Genomic DNA, 20393 nt, shown 5'->3' on the forward strand with positions numbered 1-20393 from the left:
GATGCAAATTATTATATACATGATGGATAAACAACAAAGTCCTCCTGTACAGCACAGGGAACCATATTCAGTATCCTGTGATAAACTATAATGTAAAGAAAATGAAAAATGATGTATATATATGTATATAACTGAGTCGCTTTGCTGTACAGAAGAAATTAACACAACAGTGTAAATTAACTATACATCAATTAAAAAAAATAGTACTATCTCCTTGCAAGAGACCTTCCCAGGCAGGAAGCTGTCACATCACCTCTGACTGTCCACTGTGGGGACAGATGGGCCGATGAGTGGCCAAAGCAACCCTCGACCATAACCCTTGAGCCTTCAGTGTCCAGGTGTCCCCTCCGCTCCCCTCCAGCCTGAACTGTACTCCCAGGGCCCCCAAGAAAAACCAAGTAACACAGACAGACAGGTATTTGTACCTGGCATAGCCCCAAAAGGTGCAAAAAAGCTCCTGTGGGAGGTGCCGAGGACTTCTCATGCCAATAGATAAGCCAGGAAACAAAAGACAGGAGGCAGGTATGGAAGCTCCTCGCAGGGCCCTGAGCCAGAGCGGCCCCCCAGCACTCAGCTCAGGTCCAGCGTGGTGGGACACGATGGACCGCAGTGGGGAGCCAGGCAGGAGGGGACCCTGAGACGCAGGGAATTCCCGCTGTTCTTGCACCAGGGGCTGCTGCTTGGGGCGGGGTCTTGTGAGGGGTTGAACCATGTCTCTGATGTCAGGGGCCGTGTCTCCCGTCTCCGAGATTCTGGAGGAGGGTGGACCTGGCTCCCAGCCCCTCACTCACCTACACCTGCCATCTCACCCCCAAACCATCATCTTCCTGAGGATGAAGCCAGGCCTCTCCAGGAGCCAGCACCAGGCCTGGCACTTAGGATGCTTAGTGGGCCTCTGTCCCCTTATTCCCACCCTGGCGATGCCCTCCTGGGGTCTCACTGACCCAGTCCCCAGCAGGTCATCAACCTGGCAGGTCTTCAACCCGGCTGAGCAGTGAGAAGCTGAAACAGCCTTGTCCTGCCTTTTTGGTTGAGAGCTCTTCCCAACCGAAACATAAAACAAAACGCAAGACAAGAAAACATAAAAAAATATTTAAAAAATAAGACAAAACATAAGACAAAAAGATAAGGCTTTGTTCCTTCATGCATCTCTCTTCCTCTGGCTCACTGAGTTTCCTGGAAAAAGCTCTTCCTGTTGCCTAGAAAACAGAGGTGATACAGGCAGCGAACGCACGCTCCAGTGCCTTGTAACCTCTTCCCCTCACTTCTCAGAAGGGATGGACAGTGGTCCGGGGTGCCACGCACATCAGCCCCTCCCCACGCTCCCCCAGGTGGCGGCCTACAGCTCAGTCACTGCCAAATCCTGCCCCCCACCCCCCACCACAGGTTGTTGCCATGACAAGTTTTAATAAAACTACCAATATGCTGAACTTAAGACCAGACAAAACCTACAGCCTTTAACATCTTATTTGCAAACATCTCAAGCTGAAGTAATCAAAACAGTTGCAAAGCCACTAGTTACCCTCCCTTCCTTCCCCTCCCTTGGGGTCCTGCTCACCCAGGACCCAGACCCTGGGAAAGGAGGGTTTCTGCAGTTTGTAGGAAGCCCTGGTAGGCGGTGTAGGGGTCCCTCCATCCTGGGCTCAGGGCTGGGCTGTGGGGCAGGCAGGCCAAGGCCTCAGACAGGCGCCCGCCTGGGTTCCATTTTGAGTGTTTCCACTGGCGTTTCTGAATGTTGAGGTTCCTTCATTAAAACACAGCTCTGTTTCCAAATAACTTTTTATTTTTTTCCCTGCTTCAAAGAAAGGAGCTTTTACTGTTCCGTTTTAATAAGGGCTACCATTTTAGGGCTTCCCATGAGCCAGACCCACTGCTAGGCGGTTAGATAAGATTAGTCCTGGCCACAGGCCTAAGATGTATGAGTTATCACCTCATGTTACAAAGGATCCAGGACTCAGTGAGGCTAAGTGACCTGCCCACACAGTTGGAGGTTGGTAGAACCGAGGATTTAAATCCAGGCAACAGAACCTAAATCCAAGCCTCCACTCATTCTCCAAGACCCCGAGCTCAACAGCCCAGGTCCAGCAGGAGGGAGCCGGGTGAAGCGGCCTGGGCGTGTCCCCCTAACATAGCTCAGGCGAGTCCCTCTGGTTGCTGGTCACGGACATGACAGTGAGTCAGGTCCCACCCTACTGTCTGGTCACCTTGTGGGTCTTCAAGGCTGGGGAAGGAAGCTCCTTGACACAGGGAATTCCTTTCCCCAAAGAGAGTAATCCCCCCACCTCTGACAGCGCTCTCTTCTCATCCTACACTCTTCCAGTGGCTCATGGCTTCACTGGGGTCGGGCTGCACCCTGTGGGGCTTCTTGGGGCAGGAGGGAACTGGCACCACCCCCTCCAGAGACCTGCCCTGCCCTGCTGAGCTGGTGGGAGTGGGGGGCAGCAGTGTCCCGGACTCATCCTCCTCCTGGTGCCCCACCCCCGACCGCCAGGACACCTGCCGAGGACCAGGTGCCGGCCAGAAGGCCCACTTCTGCCGCTGCTCCTCCACCTGCTCACGCTTACCCACCTGCAGACTCGGGAGCTGCTGTGCCAACTGAAACATTAGCTCTTCAGAGTGAGCGCGGCCAGCCTGTGGCACCCGGGGACGTCGCCTGCACCGGCTCCACTTTTGCAGAGGTGACTCGAGGCAGAGACTCAGAGCAGCGCTGAGCTGGGAGTCGGGAAAGCAGCTGGCCCCCAAGCTGTATCGCTGACTGGCTGCCACTCTGGGGCAACTTCCTTAATGTCTCTGGCTCCAGCATCCTCAGGTTTCAAGTGGGAGGTGTGGCCAGGTGACCCTCCAAGTCCAAATATTTGGATCTTTTGTGACACAAAGCTCCTCTTATCAGGAGAGTGACTCAGTGACATAAATGTGAGCATGGACATGAATGAGCAGGGGGCAGCTCTTTTGTAAGCAAAAAAAATTAATGTGATAGGATATCTGGGTTTGATCCCCAAGGACCCCAAAAAGTCACTTCAGATCTGGTACCCCCGGTTTGCTCTGCATGCAAGCCTTTGACTCGGGTACCGTGATGGCCTGCTTGCGTCTGTGTCCTCCGATGGCACAGTGACCTCGGGGCCCAGCCGTGTCCCCACAGCCCCTGAGCCAGCACATGTCAGAAGTGCAGCAAATGGTTGTCACCCAAAGGAACTTGCTGTCCGCACAGCTGATCCCTGAACCCACCAGAGCCGGGTGGCAGACATGTATGGACTCTGCATCTCTTGTCCATCCCTTTTCTGGAGATTTCTACAGGAAGGAGTTCTTCCTCTGTTCTCTGGGGACAGGGTTCCCCACCCCTGGCCTACCCCTCTGGGCTCCAGCAAATGGGGTGCCTGTGGGCCCAGCACCCTGATAGCCACATCCAGGCCTCACGCTGTGAACCTCGCCATACCTCCGTTCTCCACCCCCTGCGCCCCCAGCACGTACCTGAGAGGAGGCCTCGGCTCCCCCAGCTCTGCTCATCACCCACCTGTCTCCCATCTGGGCTACATGTGGTGCTAACTGATCAAAGGCCCGTGGTGTCAGTGAGGCCCCAGTCCTTCCCTCCATCCGCTCCGCACAAAGGGCCCTCTCTGCCCCCTGGGCAGCCTGAGTGGGGCATTCTACATCCTCACAGGCAGGCTGAGCCAGGGGACAGACCCTTAATTAAAGTTCATGTCCCACCATTCACCTTGTCATGCTCAGGCCCCACGTGCACACTGGCTGCTAGCAGCAGCCCCTGGCACACCAGGCTGCACCAGAGAATCGGCTGACCAGGGCTGCCGGACCACAGGGCCACTCACAGTGTGGACGCCCGAGCCTGGGGCAGGGAGGGGCCCCGGGAGGCCAGGCCAGGGAGGCTCAGGCCCGCCAAGGACACAGCACATGGGACACGAGGCCAGGCTCTCTGCCCGGCACCCAAACTGGGCAGAAAACCAGTCAAGTAGCACACACAGCTCGTGGCTGAAGGGCTGGAGAGGAGGCTGCCACTGCAGACCCACTGGGTGGGGACCATGGCGGGGGTGCCGCCTGGGAGCACACAGCCGCCCTGGAGCAGCCGACTGTGTTTCCAGACCACCAGGGCCACTGGGAGACTGGTCCGTATGCTGCCCACGGGGGATCTGCACAAAAGCTTCTGAACTCGAGTGAGGTCAATGGCCCTAGTTTGGCAGGAAATGATCAGACCTCAGGGGGAAGCCGATTGGAGGGGAGGGAGGCTCAGGGCAGAGGTCAGCACCATTGGCCATGTCCTGCACACCCCTGCTCATGGGGCAGGGCTGGGGGACAGAGCTTAACCTCCCTTCTCCAAAGGACACGGATGCCCACCATATGCCAGGCAAGGCTGTGCTCCCTGACGGCTCAGGAATCAGAGGCCCCCAAAAGGACCCTTCCCCTCTACGTGGTGCCTGGCACAGGCCGAGTAGTGACACAGTCATCTCAGAGTTGGAAGCAGACTTTAGCTGTGGCTGCACATCAGAGTCACTGGGGAGTCTGATAAAGTCCCACGGCCCGGTCACACCAGCAGAGAGGCCGTGTCACTGCTGAGACCACAGTGTGATCCTTGACCATGGTCGGGACCAGCCCCTCAGCAGCACCCAGAGCTTGTTAGAAACTCAAAATCTCACCTCGGTTCCAGAGCCACTGAAGCTCTGTGGGTGGGGCCCGGGGTGTGTGTTCTTGCCTGTCCTCCCCGTGAACCAGATGCCCATTGAAGCTGGAGAACCGAGAGGCTAAATGAACGTGCAGTGTCCAGTTTCTGCTGTTGCTCAGTCTCTCAGTTGTGTCTGACTCTTTGTGACCCCATGGACTGCAGCATGCCAGGCTTCCCTGTCCATCACCAACTCCTGGGGCTTGCTCAAACTCATGTCCTTCGAGTCAGTGATGCCATCCAACCATCTTGCCCTCTGTCATCCCCTTCTCCTCCTGTCTTCAATCTTTCCCAGCATCAGGATCTTTTCCAATGAGTTGACTCTGCATCAGGTGGCCAAAGTATTGGAGCTTCAGCGTCAGCATTAGTCCTTCCAAAGAATATTAAGGACTGATTTCCTTTAGGATTGATTGGTTGGATCTCCTCGAAGTCCAAGGGACTCTCAAGAGTCTTCTCCAACACCATAGCTTAAAAGCATCAATTCTTCGGCGCTCAGCCTTCTTTATGGCCCAACTCTCACATCCATACATGACTACTACTATTTTTGTTCAGTTCAGTTCAGTCACTCAGTTGTGTCCAACTCTTTGCGACCTCATGAATTGCAGCACACCAGGCCTCCCTGTCCATCACCAACTCCCGGAGTTCACTCAGACTCACGTCCATCGAGTCGGTGATGCCATCCAGCCATCTCATCCTCTGTTGTCCCCTTCTCCTCCTGCCCCCAACCCTTCCCACCATCAGAGTCTTTTCCAATGAGACAACTCTTCGAATGAGGTGGCCAAAGTACTGGAGTTTGAGCTTTAGCATCATTCCTTCCAAAGAACACCCAGGGCCGATCTCCTTTAGGATGGACTGGTTGGATTCCCTTGCAGTCCAAGAGACTCTCAAGAGTCTTCTCCAATACCACAGTTAATCACAGGCAATTCTGATGTGTGGCCACAGATGACAATTAACGAATCACATGGTCACTCCCGGTGGTGCACAAGTCCTTCACCCAGAATCACAGAATTAGAGGTGGGTTATCATGGACAAGGCCATGTCCAGACCACTCAGGCTGGAGCTGCCCTTCAGGGTGCTGATCACAACACCCACCTTCCTATGCAACCCTCCCTGTCCACCCCGTTCCTCTGGGATTGACAGCATTGCCTGGGGGACACTGGTCCAGCGACATGGCAGGAGGGAGTGTGTGTGGGGAGCACAGTGCTGCCCCCATCCCCTCAACAGACTTATTTATGAGGTCGATACTTCATTGCTGTGTCTCCTATTAAAACACAAACCCACATGGGGTGGATACAGGATAAAGAGAAATGTATGTCCCCTGATACATTCCCCCGTGCCTGGCTCACAGCACATGCTAAACAAATATTTGCTGAATAAACATATGAAGAGATACACAGAGGATCTACTTACAGCCCAGGAAAGATCTCTGGGTTATCTCTAGGAACTGGTACATTTGGTCCAAATAAATGGACTTGTAAAGAAAGGCACTTCTATTCTGACTGGGCCATGTGGGCACTGGTCCCATAAGCCAGGCAGAAATCTAGTCACCAATATATGGCTTTATGCTAGCTTTTAGGAAGCTTTTCACAAGAACTTTGTTTTGGAATTTGGAGAGGAATGGCTGAATTTCAAACACAGGAAGTCCCCAAAACCCAGGCCGGCACCTGAGACACAATCTGTTGGAAAAGTGACGAATTCCACGATCCTGTGATGAGATCCCTCAGTAAGAAAAACATCTAGACTATGAGAATGAGCCTCGAATCCATGTGCCTCTCCCCAGAGGAGAGCAACTTGTAAGAGCTTGAACACCCAAGTCACCCACTATTTCTTCTCCATGTGCCCCCACCATCCAGTGGGCCGTCCAGAGCAGGGACATCACCCATGTCCACCATCACAGGCTGATGAAGGAACTCACAAGCCTGGTGTTTCACCGGCCAGAGGCGCCTTGAGGCAAGGGAACCTTTGGGGCCAGGCCATCCTGTGGCTCCCAGAAAGGTGGCAGGGAGGGGGCTGGGGGCATCGAGAAAAATGAAGTTTGTGGGTCACCAATGGATGTGAATCTTCCCTGCCCTGGTTGCAGGGGTGGGGTGACTGCAGCCTCATGCTGAGCAAGGCTGGCCAAGAGCCTCATAGCTTGGGGCCAGGATGACCGTCTGGTCCAGCTGCCATCAGTCGGGACCGGAACAAAGCCAAGCCCCCCGGAGAGAGGCTGAGTTACGGTAAATCAGATGCGATAATCACGGTAATCGCTTACATGTGGACGCGTCTCACAGTGGACGCAGCACTTGCCCAGATTCCTCCTGCTTGGTTACTCTGATCCTGGGGAGAAGACCTGTCCAGGTCGTTCCTCTCCTAAAAGCTGATGGTACGGAGCCAGCAGTGAGCTCGTCAGGGAGGGTGGTTCCACGGCCCTGGCCCCTCGTGCAGTTCCCCACCCCAGCCGCTTCCCAGCCTCTCCTCTCGGCAGCTCTTATTCATTTTGTCTTGGCAGCAGCCTCTTGTGTAACTGAAACCGCAAGAAACTTTTTGTTTGGCTTCTAACTCAGAAGAAATTCCAGTAACTTGGTTCCCGCTACTTAAAAAAAAAAAAAGCCTGGAGCCCAGCTCTGAGAACTCAGCATCCCCTCCCACCCCCCAAAACGGAAGGACTTCTCCCCCTCCCCGCACCCTCCTGAGTCTGGGAGGTTCAAGTATCTGAGCCCGGGCCTCGTGCAGTCGCCCATGGTCCTCGCACCCGCCGGAGGCCAGGCTGGGATGGAGCCAAGCAAGTTAAGAGCTGTTGAAAGATTAGCTTGGCTGGTCTTTCCTCTTACCCGGCTATGATGCTCACTTTTGTTTTCGGCACACGGGGCCTGGAGGGCACAAATGAGATCAGCAGGCATCCAGGCCCCCTGCCTTGGAGACACACGGAGGCCACCCCCCGCCCCCGCAACCCCTCTCTACACCCCAGGCTCCGTAACCAAGACCTGCCCACATCTTCACACACAGCCACTTGCCCTGGTGAGTCAGGAAGAAGGCCCTGACTTTGGATGTTCTGGGCCCTTTCTATTTAAAGTGGGATCCCCTGGACGTTTGTTTAAGCAGCAGCACCCTGGGTGGAGAAAAGGGAATGCTCCTACACTGTTGGTAGGAATATACATTGGTGCAGCCACTACGGACAACAGTATGGAGGTTCCTTAAGAAGCTAAACAAAGAGCTACCATATGATCCTGTAGTCTCATACCTGGGCAAACACATATCTGGAGAAAATCATACTTCAAAAAGACACATTCACCCTAGGGTTAATTGCAGCCCTATTTACCATAACCAGGACATGGAAGCAACCTAAAATATCCACCAACAGAAGAATGGATAAAGAAGATGTGGTACACATGTACAGTGGAGTATTACTCAACCCTAAAAAAGAATGAAATAATGCCATTTGCAGCAGCATGGACCTAGAGATTGTCACAGTAGGTGAAGTAAGTCAGGCAAAAAGACAATACAAATTAACTTATTTACAAAACAGAAACAGACTCACAGACATAGAAAACAAACTTAGGGTTCCCAAAGGGGAAAGGGGAGCTATTTGGGGTTGGCGGACACACACTACTATATATAAAATAGGTAAACAAGAAGGCCCTACTGCATAGCACAGGGGACTGCATTCCATATCTTATAATCGTCTATAACGGGAAAAAATCTGAAGCTATACATCTGAAACTGATACAATATTGTAAATCAACTATATTTAAACTTACAAAAACAAAAAGGACGAGGATTTGAAAAAATTAAAAGAGCAGCACCCTGGATCCCCGTCCTGATGCACTAGATCAGAATTTGCATTTTAACAAGAGTCCCATGCTCAGCCGGGCACGCTGCACCCACAAGAAGCAGCCCTGTGATAAGGGGACTCGCCAGGGACATTTCAACTCATCAGACACGTCAAAGTGCCTACCGTGTGCTGGGCCCCAGGTTTGGTGCAGAGACCCTGGCACACAGGCTGAGCATTCTTGGAGGTGCCCATGAACCCAGTGAAGTAGGTCCATGGCTCCCTCACGGAGGCAAAAACTCCCCCTTGTCCCAAGTCCACCTGAATCCTCAGAGCTCCACATATGCATTTTCAACAGAACCCGAGCTGGTGGTCTGCAACCCAGACTCTCTCCATCTGCCTTCTCTTCTGTCTCCTTCCCCAGGGAAGGCTGAAAACACAGCCACCTCTCGAGCCTCCCTTGCAGCTAGCTGTTAACCAGCCCCCTGATCCTGGTAAAAAGATGAAGGAAAAACAGCCTGGTCCCTGGCCCCCACCATGCAGTGGCCAGGAGAGCCAACACTACCTGGGAGCTTGGTCCAAGTGTAGCATCTCAGGCTCCACCCCAGATCTAAGGATCTAAATCTGTTTTAACAAGATCCCCGGCTGACACTCATATTTAATTCGAGATGTGTTCTTGTGGGGGGAGGGGACTGGGAAAACCTCTGTCTCCTATTAAAAGACACGAATGTTGCTGGTACCACACCTCCCTCACCATCCCTGCCTTGAACGCAGGTGATGCAGGGTCTGCATAACCATCGGCAAGAACGAGAAAAGGAGCTGAGTACGAACAGACTGGAGTGAGGCAGCGGGAAGTGATAAAGTGTTTGGGTCCTTAGTGGCACCCGAAACTGCTGGAGCAACCTTGAGGCTGTTCCAGGCTTCCTGTGTCCTGTCACTTGAAGCTGAAGACATTCCTAATTAACATGAGCTCTAAGGTCTGAGCACGAGGAAGGTCTACCAGGACTTGGGCAGCCCCGAGAGCTGAGTCTCCCTGGAGGAGACCCTCTGGCCCTCTGCTTCTCCCTTGTGTCTGGTAGGGAAATGGGTGAGCACCCCTCTCCTGACAGCTTGCTCAGTGGGCACGGTTGGTTCTGTGGGTAAGTGGCACACCCGCTCCTCGTCCTTCTGAATGCCTGTACAGCCATGGGGAAGAAGTGGCCGTGTGACCTCCTCCTGGAGTCACCGCCCTGCCGCAGGACTTTGGCTGTTTACTCAACTCTCGGTATCCTTGGAGTGTCCAGTCCCGTCTCACCCTTCATGAGGTTCCCTGGACTCTCCTGGTGGATTAGAAATCCAAGCACTAAGACGCACAAGCCAGGGATGCACTCAGGCCGGCTGGCACTTCTGAGCTCACAGGACTGTCCTTCCTGTGAAGGGACAGGACAGGAGGAGGGGGAGGAAGCAGGAGGAACTAGATAATCCCAAGGCAGCCTCCAAAGAGTGCTATTATGCCAAGTTCACGAACTTCAGAAATGTTACCCTGGATTTCCCCCTCTGTCATCTCCACCAGGAGTCTGGCTCCAGGGACAGAGGGTGACATCTCAGCCTGCAGAGTATGGGCTGAAAGGCTCTGGGTTGGTTTTCAAATAACAATCATTATCACATGATTAGGCAAGTCAACCTAAGTTCTGCTAAAGGAAGGCAGGAGGCCGGTGGAGAAGAGGCTGGGTGGACAAAAAGGTAGGAAAGGAGAAGCAAGGAGAGCAGAGACCTGGGCTTTGACCTCCTCCCCTGGTGTCTGTGGCTCATTGGACTAATGACTTCAGAGTCACTGAAAGGACTGTGATTCATCTATACAATAGGATGCTTCTCAGCAATAAGAAGGAAAGAGTGGCAGGTACGGGCAGTAACACGGAAGACTTGTGAAAGCATCTTGTGCACTGAAAGAAGCCAGACCCCAAAGGCTGCGAACTGAATGATCCATTTATATGATGTCCTGGGAAAAGCAAAACTATAGGAATGGAAACCAGGTCAGTGGTTGCCATGTGTTAGCACAGGGAAGGGTAGCTATAAGGATGCTTCGGGGGACAAGAGAAACATTTTCTATCTTGATTGCAATAGTGGTTTTACAACTACAGAAATATGACAAGACTCATAGAGGTGAGGACTTCTGGCCAAGATGGGTTAATAAGGACCAGATCTACCCTCTTGCCATGAACACCCAAAACCAAAATAGCAAAAGTGGTTGAAACGACAGTTTTCAAGATCCTGGACATCAACCAGCAAAGGAAGAGCCCTGAGAAATGGGGAACCAACCAGGTGGACCCTGCCACTGCCCATCTGTTGCCTTGTTAGTTTTCAGACCAGAACATACACAGGGGCCCACCCGGGGGCGGTCTGGCAGATGACTGAAGAGACAGATCTGAGAGTCCAAGGAGACAAAGCTGCTGGATCTCAAAGATGGAGGAGCAGACAAGAAAGAGCCACCCTGTAGAGGGCCGCTTTGGATGGTGGACGCATGCGAGTGAGGGAGCCACCTGGGGCTGAGGGAAGAACTGTACTCACTTGCTATTACTAGGAAACAAATGACCACAACCTCAGTGGTTAAACAGCCCACCTTAATATCCCGCAGTGTCTGTGGGTCAGGAGCCCAGGCATGGCATGGCCTGACCCTCTGTGCACTGTACTCGAGGTGTCGAGCTGGGTGCAGCATCATCTGGATAAGCATCTGTTCCAAGCCTGAACTGATGGAGGGCAGGATCCATCTCCCATGGCTACACGCAGCCTGGGTTCTGGAGGCCACCTTGGCACCTGGGGTCCTCTGGCATAGCCTCTGGCTTCTCCAGGCCCCTGGGGGCCCTTCCAGCTCCAAGTGGCTAAAGTAGGGTCTTACATACTGTAACTTGGTCATACCATCTGCATCTCATCATCTTTCATGTGACACAGCCTGCTCACAGAAGAGGCCTTCCATTAACCTGTCATAGTTCATCAGTTAGAAACAAGTCTCAGGTACCTCTCACCCTCAAGGGGATGGGGCAATACAAAGATCTGAACAACAGAGGCAGGGTCCTTCTGCCAAAGATCCTGCAAGAGGATTATTAAGAAGAATAATACAGCTCCCAGTACATACACAGAGCTGGGGATAATGCCTACAAACCAGACTTTAAAATCTCATGACTCATAGGGCAGAAGACCCAAGGGGTTCTGCCTAAGTCGTGGGCAGTATTCATCTTACACTAAATGCTGTACTGATTCTATCTAAAAAGTTTTAAAACAAGATGAAAAAGGATCAAACTGCTTCCAAGTAGCTTAACTGAGTCCCAATATAAACTTCAAGAATATTTATATAACTATTTTGAATTCATTGAATTCAAAAGAATTCAAAATTATCCAAGGTGAAATTTAGTGTCTTGTACTAACGCAAGAGACCAGGTAAATACAACCTGTAGTGAGGAGAAAAATCATCTAAATGGACCCAGAACCACACAGATGTTAGAATTAGCAGACAAGGATATTAAAACTGTAGCCATAACTGTATTCCATATGGTCAAAAATTTAAGCAGAGACATTAAAAACATTTCAAAGACCCAAAAAGTCCTTCTAGAGATGAAAACTACAATGCCTGAGATAAAAAATACATTGGAGAGGATTAACATTAGATTATTATTGGAAAAAAAAAAACTAGTAAACTCGAAGACATAATAATAGAAACCATCCAGAATGAAAGACACATTAAAAAAAATAAAAGAGCATTGGTGAGCTGTGTGAAAATGTCAAGTAATTTAATACATGTATAATTAGAATTCCCACAGGAGTAGGGAAGTGGGAGATACAGCAATTTATAGAATTAACAGCCAAAACTTTACTGAATTTAATTTTGAAAGCATAAACTCACAGATTCAAGAAGCTCAATGAATACCAAGCATAAGAAATTTGAAAAAAAATTTACACACCAAGACACATCAAAATCGAATTGCTCAAAGCCAGTGATAAAGAGGAAACACTAAAAGTTGCCAGAGCAGAAAGACATAGTTTATCTGGAGAAACAAAGGCAAGGTTGATGGCAGATTTCTTGTTGGAAACAATGTAAGCAAGAGGGCCGTGGAACAACAGCTTTAAAATTCCTGAAAGAAGGCAAGAGTAGTGGAGTGGGTTGCCATTTCCTTCTCCAGAGGACCTTCCCAACCCAGGGATTGAACCTGGGTCTCCCGCATTACAGGCAGACGCTTTACCATCTGAGCCACCAGGGAAGTCCATAAAGTTCTATACTAAGTCAAAATAGCTCTCAAAAATTAAGGTGAAAAAGCGAGACTTACTTCAAAGACAGGAAAACGAAAAGATTTCATATCCAGGAGAGCTTCAGTACAAGAACTGTTAAAGGACGTCCTTAAGGGAGAAGGAAAATGATGCAAGATGGAAAGAAATGTGGATCTACATAAATAATTAGGAGCACTAGAGATTGAGATCAAGTTTTCCCTCAAAGGACTGCATAAAAAAGATAATAACAGTGTATTATGAATAAACATTATAAACAATGTAAATGTTTATAGCAAATGACAGCAGGAACACAAAGGCCATGAAGGGAGACATGTAAGGAGACCATTGTAAGGTTCCTATACAACATGTCAATAACACTTGAAGGTAGGCTATGGTCTCCCGCACTGTAGGCAGACGCTTTACCGTCTGAGCCACCAGGGAAGTCCAAGAACATATACAGTAAACACTAAAGCAACTGCTGAAATGACAAGACAGTGAATTTTAACTAGTAAGTCAACAATAGAGATTAAATAGAATAAAATATATGGGTATTGTTTTTTCAAAAGAAAGCAGTTAAGAAAGACAAGGGAACAAAGAACACCTGGAAAACAATAGCGAGATGATAAACTTAAATCTAACGTCACATGTTGATGATCACATTAAATAAAAATGATCTGAACACCCCAGGAAGAAGTCAGAGACCATCAGGCTAGATAAAAGAGCAAGACCCAACTATTTGCTGTTTATACAAGAAATTCATTTCAAATACAAAGACACAAATGGGTTAAACATAAAAGTATGGGAAAAGATGTACAATGCTAACATGAATTTAAAAAAAAAAAAAGAAAAACTAGAGCAGCTATATTAACATCAGGAAATGCAGAGCTCGGAGCAAAAACTACACCACGGAGAAAGGTTTTTTCATAACAACAAGGGGTCAGTTCTTCCAGGGCATGTAACAATCACACTGTTTACACACCTTTAACAGAGCCTCAAAATACACAAGACAAAAAATGCTTTTTCTAAAAAAAGAAATTGGCAAACTGATTCTAAAATTCATATGGAAATGCAAAAGACCTAGAATAATCCAAACGACTTTGATAAAAGAAGAAATAAGTTACCCTTTGGGTAACTGACACACTTGATTTCAAGACTTATCATAAAGCTATAATAATCAAAACAGTGTGTTCTTGGTGTAAAGATAGGCAAACGGGTCCACGGAAGAGAACAGAGGAGCCAGAAATAAATCCACACATATATGGAGACTGATTTCCGACAAATATGAGAGACAAAATATTTTTGTCAGATGAGACAGAACATATTTGCACAGCACATATCTAATTAACAACTAGGCTCTGGGACAGGGTGCTCAGGGCTGGTGCACTGGGATGACCCTGAGGGATGGGATGGGGAGGGTGGTGGGAGGAGGGTTCAGGATGGGGAACACATGTACACCCATGGCTGATTCATGTCAATGTATGGCAAAAATCACTACAATAGTGTAAAGTAATTAGCCTCCAATTAAAATAAATTAATTTTTTAAAAAAAAGAAAAAAAGAACTATTCTCTGGAACATACAAAGATCTCTCAAAACGCAGTATTAGGAAAACAACTCGACTGCAAAATGGACAGAAGTTATGAACAGACACTTCACCAGAGAAGATGTATGGCTTGCAGGTAAGCACAGGAAAGGTGCCCAACATCACTAGCCATTGGTGCTCAGTCATGTCTGACTCTGCGACCCTCTCCCCCAGTGGAATGCAGCACTGGTGGCTTCGCTGTCCTTCACTCTCTCCCAGAGTTTGCTCAAACTCATGTCCATTGAGCTGATGATACTGTCCAGCCATCTCATCCTCTGTTGCTCCCTTGTCCTCCTGCTCTCAACCTTTCCCAGCATCAGGGACTTTTCCAACGAGTATACTATGCTGGGGTGTAGAGGTGGGAACGTCTTCATTCCCTTATCAGCCTGGTTACAGGGACCTCAAATGTTTTCTCAATATATTCCATGGGTCCCCTTCTCCTCCTGGCCTGACCTGGGAGAAAGGCCGCTACCCAGCTGGACTGAGGCGGCCACCTTCCCACGGATAGTGTACAGAGAGCTGGCGGGTCTGTGAGCAGAAGGACCTGGGTTCCTGGATACAAGCTCCATGAGTGGGTGCAGGATCTGCAAGAAGACGGAGGCAGTGGGTCAAGGGTGGATCTGAGACTGTGGGGGCTTTGGGTTGGTGTGGAACAGGTTCGGAGCCGTCTGTGGGCTGGAGGAGAGGGTGGGGTCCTGGAGGAAGCTGGGGCAGATGGGTCCAGGGAAAATTGTGTGGGCGTGAATCTTCTGGGAGGTCATAGCCTGCAAGACACTCCCCTCTTGCAGGCTATGACCTCCCAGAAGGTCATGGCAAGGAGGGTCATGGTGAGGAGCCAGGGATGAATGCAGACACAGTGCTGTCCCGACACACAGACGGTGACACAAATAGGAAAAGGAGAGGAAAACTTGTCTTTTCTGGGCGTCCGCTGCTGCCACCTGGTAACTGGCAGGACCACGATTACACACCAAAGGCACCGCAGCAACTAATTTCCAAGCAGATCAAAATAAATCAGAAAACAAAACCTTTCTGACAGCAGAGAAATGTGGCAACGTGTTAAGAGGTAATTACAGTCTTTCCCCTTGTTTCACCGTGCTTTTTGCCACGAGTGCAGGCGCTGAATTGCAGCCGTCACTCAGGTTGAGGGGCACAAGCCGGCCGGCTGAAGGCACCGCGCTGGGGCTGGATGCGCCAGTGAGTCCAGGTTGAGGGGCACAAGCCGGCCGGCTGAAGGCACCGCGCTGGGGCTGAATGCGCCAGTGAGCCGGCCACCCGGGGACCCACCTTCTGACGGAGACATCGGTCCCGTGCCTGATGCTGGGCGCTGGGGAGCCTCAGCCCAGCCCAGCCCAGCCCAGAAGCCCCATGCCGGCCATCTATGGACCCTTCCCCACCTGTTGCTCCTTTAGAGTGAAACATGGCCTCTTGCTCCACCCATGGTCTGGGGCGGGGAAAGAACACAGCCTGGGAATCAGAGTCGGTTTGATCTCTGCTCCTAGTTCAGCGGCCGGGAAATGGAGCGGAGGTCCCTGGCCTTTGTCTCCCTATTTGAAAATCGGGACACACGGGTGCCTACCTTATGCAGCCGTGGTGAGAACTGGAAATCATCACCACGCTGAGATATCACCTTGCACCTGTCAGAATGGCCATCACCAAAGGAACAAAAATAACGAATGTTGGGGAGGATGCGAAGAAATGGGAACGCTCACACATGGATGGAGGGAATGTATATTGGCAGAGCCACTATAGAGAAGAGTTTAGAGATTCCTCAAAAAACTAAAAATAGAGCTACTGTATGATCCAGCAATCCCACTCCTGGGTATATATCAGAATAAAACAAAAACAATAATTTAAAAAGATACATGCACCTCAATGCTCATAGCAGTACTATTTATAATAACAAAATATGGAAATGACCTAAGTGTCCTTCAACAGATGAATGGATAAAGAAGATGTGGCACATATATACACAATGGAATATTACTCAGCCATAAAAAGGAGTGAAAATTTGTCATTTGCAACAACACGGATGGACCTGGGTGCATAATATTTAGTAAAGTAAGTCAGACTGAGAAAAACAAACACTGTATGATATCACTTCTATGTGGAATCTAAAAAAAAAAACAAAACAAATGAAGGAATATAACAAAACCGGAACAGACTCACAGATATAGAGAACAAACCTGTGGTTACCAAAAGGGAGAGGGAAGGGGGAGGGACAAAACAGGGGTATGGGATTAAGAGATATAAATTACTTGCATAAAACAGAGGGGACTTCCCTGGGTTGTGGGTTCGATCCCTGGTCAGGGAACGAAGATCCCACATGCCACACGTGTGGGAAAAAATAAAATATTGTTTTATAATAACTTTAAATGGAGTAAATCTATGAAAATGTTGAATCCCTGTGTTACACACCTGAAGCTAAAATAATACTGTAAATCAGCTACACTTAAAAAAAGAAAAGAAATCATGCCTGCGAGATGCCCGCCCCTGGCAAGGGTCATCGTGTCCATTCTTATTGATCTGACAGTTTTCTCCAGGCTGCACCGAGCCCTCATGACCCCACCCTGACGAGGACTCAGGAGGTGTAGGTGGCTGGCGGGAATGAGGTCCCTCGCAGGGAGTTTGCACAAAGATGCCCCTGCCTTTTCCAAAACTGCCGCCTCTGTCACCTGGCGAGAATGCCCACAGCTTAGGAGAATCGGCAGAGACTTCACAGCTGGGCGGATGAAGCAAATGGGCTGAGGGGTGCCACCTCTAGGTGGCTGCCGGGTGTCCAGGTTAGAAATGGGGCAGACAGGGAGGACTTGTTCTGCGGGGAGGAGGAGGAGCACACGGCCTTGGAGCATCCGCCTCTGCTCACTGGTCCAGCCCCATCCAGGGCCAAGACACCTCCTGCTGCCGGAAGCCTCTGTAAACCCACATCCCTCGCGCTGGGAGTCCATCAGCACCTGCCTTCCCAGTGCTGACCGCGGTCAAGGACGGAGCCTGCACACTCGGGCTGCCCAGGCTCTGGTGCCCAGGGAGGCATCTCCTTGCCACCCGCCCACCCTGACCGCCCAGACCCGCTTTTAGTCTGGAAGCCCACCCTGCTTTGGGCTTGACCAAAAGGAGTGTCTGCAGCACCCCCCAGGCAGAGCAGGACCCATTCCAGCCGGTGTCGCTGTCCCCACCAGTTCTACCTCCTGTCCCGTCCCCAGCCACTCAGAACCTGCACAGCTCCTGCCGGGACCCAGACGAACCACAGTGGGCAGGGGGCGGGGGGTGTTCCATGAGCATTTCCACCACAGAACCCCATCTGTTGCAGCCGAAGACGGCCTCACATATTGATCACCAGCTCCCCTCTCACTGGGGAACAATGTTCTCGGGATCCTCGGGCCCTGGGACAAGACCCAGTGCTGGGGCAGGAAATCAGCCAAGGCACCAAAGCGAATGGAGAGGCTGGGCTCACCTCGGTCACTGGACAGCAGGACTTTCTTTGATTAACTCTGAACAACACCAATAACATGTAATGGTGATTATGATGATGGTTGTCATCAGAAATTCCTGGGCTCTTTGCAGGGGCCAGGTTCTATCCTAAGCTCGTAACACGCCTCAGCTCACATGACTCTTCCATCAACTCTTGGAGGTGGAGCCATCGTCCCCAGTCTGCCCAAGGTCATATGACTAGGAGGTGGCAGGGCCGGCTTCCTAGACAGGCAGGCTGGCCGCCCCCCAGGACACAGCCCCTCCCCAGGCCTTCCATCTGTGTCCGCCTTTGCTATCGCCCCCGGAGCTCAGCCCTGCCTCCTTTGCAGGTTTGTACCCTTGGTACTGCTGGGGGTATGTGTTTACCTGGCCCACGGGTACCCTGGGGAGCTCTGTGCACAGCCCTCCATGCTCTGAGCTTCCTCTGCTGAGTGACTCCAAGGAGTGTACCTTCTTCCTCCGGTTTTACTTCTGTCTGACTCCCAGATAAAGAGCAAGGCCTCCCCCGAGTTCTGAAAGAAACGCCCATGTGCCTGGGGGTCCCAGCTGATCCTGCCCCAGCCCCTCAAGGAGCTGCCTGGCTGCAAACAGAGCCAGCCTTCAGAGCCACAGCTTTCCCCACCACTTCTATCTCTTCCCATAATGTCATCATGGGCTCCTGGGTCCCCACTTCGAGCTACTGATGTTTAGATTGAGATGATCAAAAAGTCTGGGTAAATAACTCTCGGCAGTTAAGCTCCGAGTTAACAGGGCAAGGTGCCATGGAGACTTTCTCCTTCCAACAGGGACAGAATCGGTGTCTACATAACACAAGCAATTTCTTGTCCAGTGTCAGTCTGACTTGTTTGTGAATTGATTCCTCTTCACTGTGGACTTATTTGATTCAGGTCCTGGGCCCCCGTAGAACAGATAAATACTTTGTCACAATGGCTGTACCTCTGTTTCCGGGAAAGACAGAGGCCGAGGCAGCAGCCGCAGCCCCGGCCCTGCCATCTCTCAGGCGTTGGACATGCATTATAATAACCACGTATCGGGAGAAACAAGAGGTTGACAGCCTCGGAGTGCACACTCCCTGCAAATCCAGCTGCACACATTTCCGTAACGCCAGGCTCTAGGGGGAACACTTGCTAGTGGATCCTTCCTCCGTGCTCTTGCGTGCGTGTGCATGCCAAAGCGCTTCAGTCGTGTCTGACTCTTTGCGACCCCATGGACTGGGGCCTGCCAGGCTCCTCTGTCCATGGGATTTCCCAGGCAAAAATATCGGAATGGGTTGCCATGTCCTCCTCCAGGGGATCTTCCTGATCCAGGGATCAGCCCCACATCTCTTACTTCTCCTGCATTGGCAGGTGGGTTCTTTACCACTAGCGCCACCTGGGAAGCCCCCTGTGTGTTCTAAAGAAAGTATTAAAGCACAGATGTGAATCCAGAGGAAAAGGCAATTGTGGGGTGGGGTCTGACGTCCCTGGGGAGGCCGAGGATCTGCAGCATAGAGCAGGTAAGGCTGGAGCCACACGTGGGGAGAGCCAGTCTGCACCCCAAGCAGGCAGACCCATTGAAGGCTTCCTGATGAAAGACGCGCCCGGGGGATGCTGGAGTCCCTTGGTGGCCTTGGGATACCTCAGAGCCCCAGCAGGAGGCCCCGGAGCCCCAGGAGGAGGCTCTGCCCAGGAGCTGCCTGGGGAGAACTTTTACTTGCTCCTCCAGGGCTGGGTAGCGCACAGCCCACGCTCTAACCCGCACCCACTCCCAGCCCTCATGTCAGTGTCCCCAGGTGAACACGATGACTGTCCGCATCTGCAGATCAGGACACTGGGGAACTGGCACCCGCTACTGGACGGCACCAGCAGCCCTGACCTCAGGGCTGGGCTCGAGGCCCGAAGCCTCACTGCCTCGAGGGGGAGCCTCTCCGGGGCCCCTCCCAAGGCCCGAGCTGTCTCCACGTCTGTTGTGTGCCAGAAGGAAAATACCAGCTCCAGGGCTGCGCCTTGGACTTGGACCCACAGACGTTTTTCCATTCGGGACAGAACTGGGAATGAGAAGCAAGAGCAGAGGGAAAGGAAACTTGCATTTCACCCAAATGGGCTCTGGAAGCACACACTGGATTCCACACGCCACCTGCCCAGGCGCTTCCAGCCATCCATGAGGTCAGACAGCGTCCACTGAGATGCTGTGTCCTCGGGGGTCCTCGTCGTTGTCCTGGAGAGCAGGCCCCAGGTCACCAGCCCTCGGGGGCTGGAGACCTCTCTGTCCCTGTCATCCACACCCAGTCGGGGCCTGGCCAGGGAGGGGTGGCCACAGAAAGCTGCTAAGGACTCCACGCGCCACCCCCTGACCAGGGCCACTCAGACCTTATGGTCTCAGGAGGGTGGACGAGGTCAGCCGTTAGCCGGAGGACACTGCTGATTCCCCAGATCGTGCGGGGCTGCGGGGCTGGTCTTCCACCAGGGATACTGTGTCATCACCTGTCGAGAGCCTGTGGTCTCATGGAGCCAGGCTGGCCTCACTTGCTCTCGCTGGAGAGCTAGGCCATCTTGTCGGCCTCGACGTGTCCACCCTGTTCTTTAAAGTTCAGGGCACATGGGGCTGTCCTATCCCCGCCCTCAGAGAGCTAACGTTTCAGAGAAAGGCCGCGTGGGGCGCATTGCAGAGTTCTGTTATGGTTTATCCTACAAGCATAAGATGTGCT

The 20393-nt window shown here is 51.4% G+C and overlaps 1 protein-coding gene and 1 non-coding gene across 14 annotated transcripts in view; both read right to left on the minus strand.

Annotated features, from left to right (window-relative positions):
• CACNA1C (calcium voltage-gated channel subunit alpha1 C) overlaps window positions 1-20393 on the minus strand; it is a 391750-nt gene that overhangs the window by 225084 nt on the left and 146273 nt on the right. The gene's annotated exons all lie outside the window — the stretch shown is intronic.
• Window positions 12581-12652, minus strand: TRNAY-GUA (transfer RNA tyrosine (anticodon GUA)). The gene has a single exon. It is a non-coding gene; the product is annotated as a tRNA-Tyr (tRNA).

This window comes from Bos mutus, chromosome 5, assembly GCF_027580195.1.
Source record: "Bos mutus isolate GX-2022 chromosome 5, NWIPB_WYAK_1.1, whole genome shotgun sequence".
Taxonomy (NCBI): domain Eukaryota; kingdom Metazoa; phylum Chordata; class Mammalia; order Artiodactyla; family Bovidae; genus Bos; species Bos mutus.